The sequence below is a fragment of the Mus caroli genome, unplaced genomic scaffold, assembly GCF_978045245.1.
Source record: "Mus caroli unplaced genomic scaffold, Mus_caroli_1 scaffold_5, whole genome shotgun sequence".
Lineage (NCBI taxonomy): Eukaryota > Metazoa > Chordata > Mammalia > Rodentia > Muridae > Mus > Mus caroli.
In genome coordinates, this window is record NW_028227260.1 from 107,463,868 (window position 1) to 107,477,328 (window position 13,461).

General features: G+C 38.3%; 1 protein-coding gene across 2 annotated transcripts in view; it reads right to left on the bottom strand.

Annotated features, from left to right (window-relative positions):
- The window catches only part of LOC110286137 (melanoma-associated antigen 1-like), a 168,403-nt gene that overhangs the window by 71,969 nt on the left and 82,973 nt on the right, over positions 1-13,461 (bottom strand). For both annotated transcript variants that reach the window (XM_029473339.2, XM_029473337.2), the window contains exon 8: positions 8,667-8,756. The gene's annotated coding sequence lies outside the window, so the exon portion shown is untranslated. The remainder of the gene's footprint in view (positions 1-8,666; positions 8,757-13,461) is intronic.

A 13,461-nucleotide genomic window follows, 5' to 3' on the forward strand; every position in this document is an offset into this window, starting at 1 on the left:
CTGAAGCAAGTCATAATCTAAAGTAGGTTTCACTGAGAAAATGTTCAATTCATGAATATTAATGTTCATGGTTATTAATTTATACTAGCTATTCATCCATTACACATGTATATTTGGAAGAAATATAACCTTGGAGAACTGACATATTACAGGAATTTTCAACTATTTATAAACACAGTCTTTTTCATATCTTCTTAAAGATAAATCAATCTATCTCTTTCTCCTCTCACTCCTCTCTCTCTCTCTCTCTCTCTCTCTCTCTCTCTCTCTCTCTCTCTCTCTCTCTCTCTCTCTTGTTTTTAGAGACAAGATTTCTCTGTGTCACCTTGGCTATCCTGAAACTCTGTAGACCAGGCTGGCCTCAAATTCAGAGAGGTCACCCTACCTCTGCCTCCTGACTGCTGGGACTAAAGATTTGTGTCACCACTGCCTAGCTTCCCATGCTTGCTAAAGGTAATTATACCAACTAATTTATCCTAAGAAAACTAAGTCACTACTTAAGAAAATCAAAAAAATTATTTTTTAATCATTCCAAAGGATTTTTATTAGGTATTTTCTTCATTTACATTTCAAATGCTATCCCCAAAGCCCCCTATACCCTCCCCCCACCCTGCTCCCCAACCCACCCACTCCCACTTCCTGGCCCTGCCATTCCCCTGTACTGGGGCATGTACCCAAGGAGCTAAAGGGGTCTGAAACCCTATAGGAGGAACAACAATATGAACTAACCAGTACCCCCCAGAGCTGTGTCTCTAGCTGCATATGTATTGCAGAGATGTGTCTCTAGTTACAGAGGATGGCCTAGTCAGCCATCAATAGGAGTAGAGGCTCTTGGTCTTGCAAAAAATTACTTTTAAAATGTAATTTTATAGCAATGCCAGGGACAAGGAACTTTTCAGTGACTTCAGTGATTGCCGCTATAAAAGCTTTCTAAAGTTTCCAGAGCAGGTAATACAAGCATATAGTGACCAGTCAAGCAGTTTTCTTCTGGATTTAGCAGCAATTCTGGTACAGTGATTTCCTTGAAGGCCACCTCAGCCTTCTATAATCCTTCATTAAAATGTTTGCATGGTGCTTAGTACACCAAGGCCAAGCACTTCACCAGCATCAGCAGGGCCACTCACTGCTACTTCTCTGCTTCAGCTGCGTGTTTGCTCAAATAAGCTGACTCATTTGTCTGTTCAGTAGATTCTATCTAGGACTGTATCATAGAACCAACTGTTCTATGTTGGTTCCATTAGGGGAAAGCTATAAAGCTGCTTAGCCATGATGTTTATCCACCACTAATATAGCCTGTTATTCTGCTCTGCTTGTTTGGGTATCCTGAGGGATAAGCAAACTGGAGAGCTCATACTATATTGATCTTCCTTTTGCTACTCATGCATTATATTACCACAGCAATGCATTATGATAAAAATGTCACCTACATTCTAAAAGACTGGACCTCACAGTCAGGCAAAGTTAATAATATACCCTGAGGGTTCACTTAAAACTTAAGACTGTTATCCTACTTTGTAATCAGCCTGTTTGTTTAACCTATCTTTCAGAGAACAATGTAACAGCCATCCTTACTTGTTTTGAATTTCCCATGTGATCAATTTTTATAACCTAAGCTAATGCATTGTTGTAATCTTCCACCACTTCCCCGACCCAAGAGTAATGCAAGTGTGCTTGCATGTGTGGTACGACAATCATTTGCTAGAAACTTGAAATAGTCTGAAAGCAGCCTTATAAACAATAAAAGTGGCATTCAAGGGTTGCCAGAGAGTGTGTGTTTATGTGGTTCAGCTGGGATCAAGACGAGTCAGAGACTTACCCTTATAAAATTCTGTTAAAGAGTTCTATAACATTCCTGTCTGATATAGGGTTTCCATTGCTGAGAAGAGACACCATGACCAAGGCTCTTATAGGGGACAATGCTTATTTGGGGCTGGCTTACAGTTCAGCAGTTTAGTCCCTTATCAGCATGGCAGGAAGCATGGCAGCGTCCAGGGAAACAAGATGCAGAAGGAGCCAAGAGTTCTATACCTTGATCCAGTCAGGAGAAGACTGTCTCATGAGGAGGGTCTCATAGGACCTCAAAGCCCTCCTACCTAGTGACACACTTCCTCCAACAAGCCCACACCCATTCCAACAAGGCCACACCTCCTAATAGTGCCATTTCCTATGAGCCAAGCACATTCAAATCACCATAGCACCCCTCATTCCCTCCCCATATGATGCTTTCTTTGCTGTTCAATAAAAGCCTTTTGTTGTGGACACACACACACACACAGAGGCACAGATATACAGTGACCCATAGACTCCTAAGATGGCATTCAGGCAGGCACAGATTCAGACTCAAACAACAAACTGGCAAGGACAATGGAAAACAACGAGCAAAGTAGACAATTCACATCTGGCCTGGTTCTTGGAAAAATGACAACAAAGTATATGCTTTTATTCCTTTCCTTAATGCATCACTGATGAATTATTAGTGCCTCAAAGTTTATTAGTAATCCATGCAAACTTCCAAATATTGTCTGAATCTCCCTTTGCTACTGGAGTTTTAGTTTCTTTGTTTTAATTTTTACCAAGCAAATATGTAAGGCTACTTGAGATAAAAAAAAAAAAAAGTGGTAAACATATGAAGCTCCAGAAGCAAACCAGCTGAGTTTATAAGCTGTCTGTTATGGTTTTAAACCTTGTTACCTCCAAAACACATGATCACAGTTAACAGCACTGTGTCTGTGTCGGCATTGAGGGGAGAAAAAAAACACAAGGACTGTTATCAAAGGGAGAGGTCAGGTTCCTTTCTTGCCCCTTTGACCTTCTGTTACTAGTTAGCTATCTGAGCTCTTTTGTCTCTACCAAGACAGAAGTCACAGGTAGACAGTGAACGTCTTCAAAAGGCCTGAGCACTCAGCATTTGGCACAATTGAGCAAAGAAAGCAGACTCTTTCTGGAGCAGTAGTAGGTAGAAGGATTCTGTAGCATTACAATATTTCAGTACTTGAGTAGGCTTCAGAGTGAGACCCCTAGATATACTTGTTTCAGCTATTCTTGTCTAGGTGTAAGTCTGCCATTGTAATCTAGGCATAGGAAGTTGCAATTCTTTAGCCTTTAGCAGTAATCAGTGTCATGAATCCTAGGCCTGTGTTGTCAGCGACCCAATTCCTAAAGAATTGACAGTCCCTTGAAGCCATCCCAGCAACCATGACCTGCTGTTTTTCTTCTCTACTTCCCTATATCGTCTATCCTTATATGTTGGTAGACCACCAGAGAGTCCCCCTCTATCCTAAGTGGAAATGAATATATAGTTACCTATAGCTCACCAAAGCACATAAGAAAACAGCACAAATTGTGTCTGAAGCTTTAACTTCAGGAGCGGAAGTAATCAGTTGTATTTATGGGTAGTTTTTTCAAGGAACCTGTGGCACTTCCAAAATAGTCAGTGTTGTCATTAGGTTAGTTTTACTGGCTGTCTAGGTGACATTCTTTTTACTTTACTAAGGCAGCAAAGGAGACTCTTATAGTTGCCAATTATGAAGTCAAACTACTCCATCCATAATGTTTTTCTTACTTACAGGAAAATGAACATAAGAATAAACATAATACGGTATTAAAAGACTAGACATTAACATGAATATCAAATTTTACCAATGCTTTAACAATTGTCAAATACCTACCCTGTGCCTCAGATAGAGGTGGGACACCCTCTTCTATTTTAATTTCACCATGCACTTTATGCTGATCCAGCAAGAAGGCCTTTACCTGATTGCCAGCATCCTGATCTGAGACATCTTGCTTTCCAGAACTGTGATATGATAAGTTTCTATCAACTACAAACCACTCTTCAGAATATCAGCTATTCCAGAGTACCACACAAAACAAATTAAGACACCAACTTACAAGCTGGGTGATTTGAGGCAAAGTACATATAAACATTCAATATTGATTTCTCCATATTATCCAATATTGACTAAGCCTCCATGAACACTAAGACAATGTTTGCCTAATCAAAAAGCAGTCCAATCAATGTCATGAGATTAACTACACATATTTATTGGCTATTGTACTTCAGAAAATACAGATAATGCAAAAAAATTTAAAATGAAACCTTTCCCCATCTAATTACCTAGCTGGAAGTAGTTAACTGAAAAAGATGTGTTCAAAGAGTCATATGCTTTTCGGTGATTAATTTAATCTGTACTCAGAATGTGAATCTATCTTATGTATCATAATTTAATCTGCAATGTTACAGCAGAACAGTAGCTTTTTTGCTATCTCAGAAACAAATCAACCATCCCATATTTAAAAAGAAAGAGTTATTTTACTACCCATATTATTACAACGGCATGAGTCCAGAAGTAAACTTACTCTCCCTTTTTTAAAGAGAAAACCAATAATGTCAGATAGCAATACTATCATGGTAATCATAAATACAAAACATAGTATACAAGTCTTGTGGTTTCTGCTTAGGAAATATGCTCTCATTAAAGAAAGTTAAATGATATATAAAAGAGTTTCAAAAACTATTCTAGCTTGTGATAAAATACCATGACCAAAAGCAACTTGGAGAAGAAAGTGTTTATTTGGCTTACATATTCCAACCATAGTTAGTCATTGAGGGAAGCCAACACAAAAACACAGGGAGGAACCTGGAGGCAGACACTGAAGCAGAGGCCATGAAGGAGTAATATTTAATACAACACAGTACCTTGTTCCCAGCGGTAGCACCACTCACAGTGGGCTGAGCCCTCTCTTAGCCATAAATCAAGAAAATGCCACACAGATTTGCCTATGAACAATCTAATGAAGACAGTTCTTCAATTGGATTTCCCTCCTCCTCCTCCTCCTCCTCCTCCTCCTCCTCCTCCTCCTCCTCCTCCTCCTCCTCCTCCTCCTCCTCCTTCTTCTTCTTCTTCTCCCTCCCTCTCCTCTCCCTCTCCTTTTCCTCCTCCTCCTCCTCCTCCTCCTTCTTCTTCTTCTTCTCCCTCCCTCTCCTCTCCCTCTCCTTTTCCTCCTCCTCCTCCTCCTCCTCCTCCTCCTCCTCCTCCTCCTTCTTCTTCTTCTTCTTCTTCTTCTTCTTCTTCTTCTTCTTCTTCTTCTTCTTCTTCTCCTCCTCCTCCTTCTTTTTCTTCTCCTTCTCCTCCTTCTTTTTCCTCCTCCTCCTCTTCTTCCTCCTCCTCCTTTTTCTTCTAAGATGGCTCTAGTTTGACTAACCATGCTACATGCCATAGACCCAAAAATAAAGCTGAGTTACAAGGAGGGCCCAAGGGCAGATTCTTGAATCTTACTCAGAAAGGGAAATAAAACAGACATCCAAGGTCAATGAATGAAGGGAAGTGTGTGCGAGAGGGGGTGGGGAGAAGAAAGAAAGGGATCAGGTGTGGGGAGGGAAAGAAGGTAGGGAGAGAAAATGGAAATTGGTGGGGGACATCTCTGGGACAAGCTTGAGACCTGGTATTGGGGAGGCTCCTAGGAGTCTATGGGGATGACCCTATCTCAGACTCCTAACAACTGGGGGTATGGAGACTAAAGTGGCTATCTCCTATAGTCATGTAGGACATTCAGTGGAAGAAGGGGGAGAGAAAACTACCCACAAAACTTTTGACCCAAAATTGTCCTACCTGAAGATGTGCAGGCATAAATATGAAACAGAGATTAAGGGAATGGCCAAGCAATGGCTGGACAATTGAAATTCACCCAATGGGAGAGAGCCAACCCTTGACAGTATTAATGATACTCTGCTATGTTTGTAGACAAGAGCCTAGCATAACTGTTATCTGAGAGGCTTCATCCAGCAGCAGATGGAAACAAATGCAGAGACCCACAGTCAAACTTTAGGAAGAGCCCAGGGAGTCTTGAGTGGGCAGAAGGATTGAGGGAGCCTGAGTGGTCAAGGACCAAAGAAGACCTATACTTCCAACTAACCTGGACCCATGGGGGCTCTCAGAGATGGAACCATAGCTCCCCTATACATCTGTAGATGTATAGTTTGTCTTCACATGAGCCCCCTAACAATTGGAGAGGGGACTGTCTCTGAGATTCCTTCCCCCTAGTTGTGCTGCTTTGTCTGGCCTCTGTGGGAAAGGATGTGCCTAGTCTTGATGGGACTTGATGTGCCAGAGTGGATTGGTACCCATGTAGAGCTTCCCCTTCTCTAATGAGGGTAATGGGAGGAAGTTGTGAGGGTAGGACTGAGAGGATAGGAGCGAGGGTCCTGTCACGGGATTTAAAGTGAATAAATTAATGAAAAAGGCAAAATAAAAAATAGTGCAGAAACTAACCAAGAGTACCTTTAAGATTGGATCTCTCAGCTGGAGATCAGTGGTTTCCTGAGTTCAATTCCCAGCAATTACATTGTGGCTCACAGTCATCTATCCTGGAATATGATGCCCTCTTCTGGTATGCAAGTGTATATGCAGATAGAGCATGTATATAATATATTTTTAAATATTTGGGCCTTTAATCACAGCACTTATGAGGAAGAAGCAGGTGGCACAATACATGCTCTATATCTTATATAATTTGCAAAAATAATTACAAATAGGCTTTAAATTATTCCCAATGATAAGTAATGCTCCATTGATATTTACTACTATCAAATAAAAACAGATACACCTTTCATGAAACTTATAACACATGTCTGAATATAGGTTGCATGGAATGCATGAGACTTGTCTTGTGGGTAAGATAGGAAACACTTGCAAAGTAGACTCCATAGAAGCTGCAGCTGAGATCAAACAGGATGCCTACACAGTTGCTAATTGAGAAAGTTCCATCATATCCATAAAACAACCATGGAGGGAAGAAAACAAGCAGTACTCCACAGGAGCCCCCTTTTCAAACTCATAAAGTCAGACACCACAAATTGCAAAAGTACTGCCTTTCTATTTAATTTTTTCTCTAATAATGTGGTGTTGTACAATAACAGTATAAATAATACTTAAGTTTAGGTCATTGGCAATTGACTCTAGCAAAGCAAAAGGAAAATAGTCACAAACCACCTGAAGGCAATGATCAAGATGAAAAACAACACAAAACTCAATAGAGGGACAAACCTCAAAGGATAAATGAAGAATAAGAAAAACTCAAGAGAATACTGTTTCCATGAAAGGATAAAATGAGTTACTGTGAAAGAAGATGTAATTGCCAAAAAACAGTTTGTAGATAGCATAATATATAATACAATTATAAATACAGATGCTATATTACAAAAGATAAGTTTCCTCTGAAGCATAACTAAGCAAAAGAAACACAGCTGGAAAGCAAAAGAGACGTTCCAAAGGTCATTCCAAAGTATGCCTTAGAAGGATTTGCAGAAAATGAGAAGAAAATTTCTAAAGAATCTTTGGTGAAGTATAGCAAATTATGAATAGTCAATATCTGCTTAATACAAACTGTCCATGATGAAAAAAAAAGAAGAGCTAAGAAAATGTAATTAAAGGAGTAAAATCAAATGTTTTCCCCTGCTTAAAGAATATTGCTCTGAAGCAAAATGCTGTAAAAAGCACATTAGCATATGTTGCTTACAAGAAAGGCTATAATTATTCCCCCCAGATTAAGCAGCCCATAGAAAGTAGAATCCATTTCACTACCTTTGGTATCAGAATGTAGGTACAAGGAAAATGGTGCCAGTTTAAGAGATCTCTCAAGAGACTTTACATGCTTCTATGATTACATAAAATCCTATGATTTAACCAAACTTTGGTTAGTCTGGGGGGTTCAAAGTCATGGAGAGCATCAGAAACCATCACATTGGAGCCCCTCCTATCACCCAGCAGATCAACTAGGTGGTTATCAACACATAAATAGCCGAAGGCTAAACCAAAATAGTCATCTAGTTGAACTCACAGATTCAAAGAAGCCATATGAGCTAACTACACAGATATACAATGGAATGGAATATTTCCTGGGAAAGGATGAGTATATGTAAATGCCTTAGGGTAAGAGCCTTCAGTTTCTGAGGAAAAATAAAAACAGTTTGGACAGAGAGAGAATTAGGGGATGAAGTGTTGAGAAAGTCTGTAGTGGACTATGAAGATGGCCACTCATCCTTCCTCTTTTTAACTTCATGCCATATACTCCCATCAACGATGCTCTAGTTCTGCCCTCCATGCACATGAGTTGCTAAGAAACATGACATACTTTGGCCAGCTGATACTAGAAAATGTGTTGCATTAGCTGGACATGATGGTATATAGCTTCAATCTCAGCATTCAGGACGTAGAGGCAAGTAAATCTCTATGAGTTGTAGGCTACTGTGGTATACCTAGAGAGTTCTAGGCTAGCTAGGGCTACACAGTAATATTGTCTAAAAAAGATGAGCTACAGGCAGAATAATAAAAACACTGCTCAATCAATGTTCACTCTCTTCATTATTTGTCAGAAATCTGCTATGTCATAAATATAGACAAGTGTGTTTCTTTCCACAACGTAAGAATTTATTGAGTGACAAGAAATTAACAAGGTTTAGCAGTTTCAATGACAATAATTTATCATAAAGTTCCCCTGCCTTGGTACCCTGGCTAAGGCAAATGAAAGTCATTTGTTGTAAAATTATTACTAATAGTAACTCTCAAATTTATATACATATTACATTAGTTACTTTTCTATTGCTATGGTGAGACATCATTACTGAGAAAATATATAGAGTCTATAATAAAGAAAGAAGATCTTACTTGGAATTTACAGTTTCAGAGGAGGAGACCATGATCACTATGGTGAAGATCCTGGCAGGAATGATATTGAAGCAGCTGAGAGTTCACATCCTGATTCACAAACAGAAAGCAGAGTAGGAATTAGAGATGACAGGATGCTTCTAAATTCTCAAAGCCCACATCCAGAACACACTCCATCCAACAAGGCCAAACTCCCTAACCCTTTCCAAATAGTTCTATCAATTGGGAAACCAAGTTTTCAAACATATGTGCCTCAGGGAGTCCTTCTCATCTAAACATATATCCAAAGCAAGAGCATAACCCAGCAAACAAACATCACGTCCTGTAGCTCCATGTCCAGTGTCAAAGGGCTTAGAAGGTTCTGCCCTCCAGTTTTGCATCCTGGGTTTGTTTTACTCTCTGTTTGCAGATCTTCCTGGAAATTGTCTCATGGTTCCAGCATCTCCAACATCTTGTAGTTTCCATTGCAACCAAGGCTTCACATACCTAGCTTTATAGAATGGCCTCTTAGGGCCTCTTGGCCCATTAGTTTTTCATTTGGGAATTCCCATGCCACAAGCTGAAATTACAAAAGAAGAGCCCACAGCCCCATCATGTCTGTAGTCTTTGTGCCCCTAAAGTCATCACAGAAAGATGATACTGCTAACTTGTGATAGACTCTTGCTCCCTTGAACCACATTAATTACAACCTTTGTTTGCAATTGCCTAGGAGTAGAAAAGTCCATAGGGCCTTTTTACACAAGTTGAGAGCTTAGCTATTATATGAGGATATAGAATGCTACCAGTAATTCAGAAATTCTACTTGAAAATATCCTCAAATCAAAACTGTATAAATTAATATTATACAGTTGTATTAGTTGTCAGGCCTTCTGTAACAAAATCCTAACAATGATATATCTGAAGCAATAACATTTTACTTTCCCACAGTCATAGAGAATAGATGTTTATGTCTCATGTCAGAAGGTTTGGTTTCTTTTATTTCCGTTTCCCCACCCCACGAATTCTTGCTTCTTTCCCTTTTTTTTTTTTATTCAGGCCCTTGCTGTGCAGGTAAGACTATGCTGAAACTTTCATTCATCTTTTTTCCTGCCTCATCTTCCTAATGTAGACATTACAGGTGTACATCACTACACCTGTATTAGGATGCCCTTGTTCACTGTATCTTCCATGGTCTACTTTTGTGCATGAATACCCTTAGTATCCCTCTGTGCATCTCTATTGCTTCTTTTAAGGATGCCAGTCACATTGGGTATAGACCCATATAATGGTATCATTTTAATTTAATTACATCTTTAAGGTCCTGATTTTAAAATAAAGCAACATTCAGAGGTACTGTAATTAAGGCTTCAAAATATGAATTGGAGGAATGTAATTTACCTTATAACAATATTCTCCTTAAATGATGATATGGTGCTTATAGATAAAAGGAGGATAATTTGGGAATACTTAAGTATCTCATGTCTTACACAATTCTCCCCAGTATGGACAATGCTAATAGCAACTGTATTCCTAAAAAAAAAAAAAAAAGAATAAAAAGCCAATAGATGCATATGCTACCCTTCTGAAATTGATTTTAGTATAGTAAGATTGTCTTTGTATATAAAGTAATCATGAATATAAGGGATTGAATATATATACTCATGACTTGAATGTGTCCCACAAAAGTTCATTTTGCTGGAAGCTTGATGGGTTCCCAGTGTAGCGGTATTGAAATGGTGCTGCTTTTGTGCAGTGGGGCCTAATGGAAGATAATTAAGTCATTGGGGGCTCTCTCTTCATGAATGCATTGATGTTGGACTCCTGGAATGAGATGAATCTTTCAGAAATGATTTAGTTTCCATGAGAACAGGTTATTATATTAAAAAAATAGGTCAGATCCCTACCCAGTTTCTTGTTTCTTGTCCTGCCACGTGATCTCTCCTTTTGCTTGCACTACCACTACAATACCATGCATGATGTTGCAAAATGCCAGAAAGTTCTCACCAGAGCCAAGTAAATATTGTGAGAATGCATTTGGAACTCGGAATTTATAAGTTAAATAGACCTCCTTTCTGTATAGTGTCCAGTTTCCAGTTATTTTGATACAGTGACAGAAAATATACTATTGTATCTAGTCCTAGTGTGTAGGTGGTGTACATGGGTGCATTGTATGTCTTTCCACCAATTCTTACACCTGAGATTCTGAATTGATATTAAAACTGGGTCTGAACTACTAAAACATCCCACTACCAGTGTTAAATTTGGAAAGAAGTTAGAAAAATTAAAGAACAACTGCCGATCTGAGATAAACTATATAGAAATTCAATACTCCATGGCATGAGACTTTTAAATCATTCTGGGTTTTCTTCAGAGGGACAAGCTATGTAATCACAGATTTAACCACTTCCTTAGATGGAATCAGTTCATTCCAAATAATAAAGTGTGCATAAAAATTGGTAGATAGAAAAGGTGAGAGTGTAGCAAGGAAAGATTTTAATTAAAAGTGAAAAAATCTAATTTTGTGCATTTAAAACATCTGAGGATATTATGCTTCAATGTATGAAACAGTTGTTTTGCAGCAGCAATCAGAACAAGACCCATAGATATGGGCTACAGTGATTCATACAAATAATAAAGCGATCATCGTGTTTTCTACTTAAAGAATTCACAATAAAATGTTTTCTATGAAATAAAGATTATTTCTATATGCAAAAGTAGATACCTTAAAACAATTCAGATGAAGAATTAAATAGCCAACTACTGTGTTTCAGACATAATTTTTTTAACAGTATGTCTCCTATGATGGTTAACAGTTGTTTCAAATAAAAAGAAAACAGTTGTTGAGATGCCCAGAAATTTTAGACTTTCACGTCATGGTTAGAAGCCTTTGTGGGATTTACCCCTTTCCTTTTGTGTCACGTTAAAATGCTGGCCTGATGTTCTGGCATCTGTGGCAACTTACACATGTACACTGTAAGTATGTAGCAAGAATACACTGGAAAGCACTCTGCCTTTCTTTAAAAAAAAATAATGCTTTTTCAGAAACCTAAATGTTAAAAGTGGTTTCTGATTTGGGAAAAATTCCCAACAGATATTATGAATTGACTTTTATACAAAGGTATTTGTGGGGAAAGACAATGAAAATTTGAAGAGAAGGTCAGCTAATAGCAGGGAAATTGTACTCAAAGCTTCTTCTCGCCCAGGTTTAATGACGCATATAGAGAACAGCAGGGAGAGACATGTGACATGAGAAACTTCACAGAAAATCAAGGGCTGGAAAGACAATTACCAAGTAAAGCCACACTGGAAGGCAGAATGAGATTAGGGCCAAAACCTGACCTACTCCAGGGGACGGGTGGGAGTGAAGAAGAGTCATTCTAAATGGAAAGTTGAGAACAAATGACTGACCTTGTCCATGTCCTAGCACTAAGACCAGAGCCTGACAAGCCGGTCTGAATTTTCAGTGAAATCATACAGTAGTGCTTTGTGAATTTTCTTGACTGCTTTGCTGGCCCCTGTTAATGTACATGTCTTGAAATGTGACTTTGCAGTTCCTCTCATCAGAAAGTGACTTTTGATTCTTCAACCTTGAATAAGAGTTGGCCCTGTGAATTGTTTTAGTCACTAGTATGTGAACAAATGATAGTGTTCCAATCCTATCTGTAGGCATAATGAGAACTTGGCCATTTCTACACCCTCTCTTGGGTGTCCTGAGGGTAAGCCTAGGCTAATAAGGAACATGTAGAACAAAAATTAGATTTTACAGATGTAACTGACTGAGGCCAACCTAGAGACATATAATCTCTCTCTCTCTTTCTCTCTCCCTCTTCCTTTCTTCCCCCTCCCTCCCATATTCTTTTCCTCCCCCCTCTTTCTCCATATATATGTATACATACATACATACATACATACATACATACATACATACTCACACACACCTATGTCTGTGTGTGTATATATATATACATAATATATACATACATATATACACATCATATATATATATGTGTGTGTATGTATGTGTGTATATATATATATATATCCATGAGTGTGATGTACATATAAAAGTATAGCTAGGTCATCCTGATCCACAAAGTAGAGGCATAAGTCTAGCAGCTAAGATTACAAACTATTCCCTACCAATCTCCATACCTTCATGCAGCAATAAATGGCTATTTAATGACAGTATGTTCTGGGATGATTACATAACAACTAATAACTGATACAGAGTTTGGTAATTTTATGTTGGGTACAGCCAAACAAAAATATGAATTATGTGACAATGTACTGTTGCATAGAATAGTTTAATTCTGAAGATTATTTGGAAAAACATTGCATGGATGTTGTATTTATTTGCTATAAAGGTGTATTAAGTCACCCACTGCTATTGCTCTAAATTCATGTCACATTTTATATCCAATGTTTGTTTGTTGTATACTCTAGTATCAATCAATTATAATTGCTATATTTTCCAGTTGGATTTAACCATTGAAAATTATGTAACAACTTTGTCTCTGTTTAGAGTTTTTGTCTCTTAATCTGTCTGATATAAGAGTAGTTACTTAAGCTCAGTTTTGATTTATACTTGCATAAATATCATATCTATCCATTCCTCTTTCTGTCCACATGTGTCTTTATTGTTGATTGTTTTTTGCAGGCCATGAAAAAGAATTAGCCATTCCATTCACATTTTTAAAAAAGGATTTAAACCAACTAGAGAACATTATGCTAAGTGAACTAATTCACACAAAAATCCAGCCATCATATTCCTTTCTTATTGTGCGAGTTAATAGCTAAACAAGTCTTTCTCCATGTA